Source organism: Tupaia chinensis, unplaced genomic scaffold, assembly GCF_000334495.1.
Source record: "Tupaia chinensis unplaced genomic scaffold, TupChi_1.0 Scaffold000314_1, whole genome shotgun sequence".
NCBI classification, from domain to species: Eukaryota; Metazoa; Chordata; class Mammalia; order Scandentia; family Tupaiidae; genus Tupaia; species Tupaia belangeri.
In genome coordinates, this window is record NW_006159807.1 from 647,217 (window position 1) to 648,856 (window position 1,640).

Genomic DNA, 1,640 nt, shown 5'->3' on the forward strand with positions numbered 1-1,640 from the left:
TCCTGAAGGACAGACAAATCAGTCTGCTTCCTTTCCACTGTATCCCCAGTTCAAAATAAAAGAAATAAAGATAATCTGGAAGCAGTGGTGCTTAGTCAAACATTCTTACCTCATAGCAATAAGGTATTTGGCTTACGCCTCAAGACTCTAATCATGACAAGAGTAGGGAAGGTCTAGGGGCTAGGCATTGGTGCAACTGTTGAGCACAACGCTCTGCAAGGCTGACTCACACAGGAAGGTTCTGGGTTCACAGCCAGAGATCTCCCTGAGTGTACTTGGCACACATGTGTCCACAATCCAGGGCTTGTTGAGGCTGGAGGTGGAACATGGCATGAACACTCATTTCAGGGCGCTGCCTTCTGTGTCTATCTGTCTCTCTGTATGTGTCTTTCTCCCATACGAAATAAATAAATAAATAAGAATGTAGGTCTATATTTTACACTACTCTTTGAGCTGAGTAGGTACATACCATTACATGTAACAATCAACAGCTTCATTCTAACCTTGTACAATGTCACTTAGACACTGTCAGGTCTCTGTAAGATCTGCCCGATCAATCAAGCTAAGAATGATGCATGGAAGGCAAGGCGAGTTACAATTCTATGTTGATAAGGATTCTCCCTTTACTCAGTGTCCTGTGTAGTCTGACGAAGCCACACATGCAAATGGCTCCTAGGTAGGGTGAAGCCACAAGACCCTACCATTATGCTCACATTTAGACAGAACATACCTTGGATACAATATCCATTGAGTTCCTAATGGCAATCTAAACATATCTATGAAATAGATTATTCATTTTTTCAGATAAGCATTCTATTGCTATTCACTTGCTTTTTGTTTTGTATTTGAAAAATAAAATGTATAATGTGGTGTCTATACCAGTTATACATTTGATTTAATAGACAACAAAATATGTAAAAGTGTGTATAATTATACAGTCATAAAAGTAAAAATAATAGTACACAAACATAGTTGGGTAGGAATTGTTTCCTTTTTGCAGATAAAATTAGGGTGTAGAGATTTTGAACAGTGTGCCCAAAGTCACCCTCACTCATAGTAGGGGAGGCAGGTCTCAAGCTCTAGCTCCCTGACAAACCCTCGTGCACAGTCAACACCATGCACCTCCTTCTGCTATCAAGCATTTGATCCAGGTGTAGATTTCCTCCAAAAAAGAGGCTCACAGGCTCATCATTCTCCTTACTGCATTTCCCTAGTCCAAAATCTGAGACCCATGCATTTTTTTTTTGTTTCCCTGAAGACAACAATAAAATCTTTGTGGTTTTTTTATCTTGTGAAGTACCTGATAATCCCACATTTCTGACATGAGAGCTCTGCAGATTCCAGTATTCCAAATGTCTCACATCTTTTACTGCCATTGGCTCACCATCATCTCTCACGTGGATTACTGCTGTACCCTTCTAACCAGTTCTCCCTACTCCACTCCTTCTCTTCTAGCCGCTACAGCCTATTCTTAATCAGATTCTTTCAAACTAAAACCAGATTATATCACCCCAGTGCTCAAAACTCTCCAGATGAGCCACCAAGTCAAAATCAGAGAGTGACAGGACCTCACAACCACCTGGATGGCTATCATTGAAAGACAGATAATAACACATGTTAGCCAGGAGGTAGAGAAATTG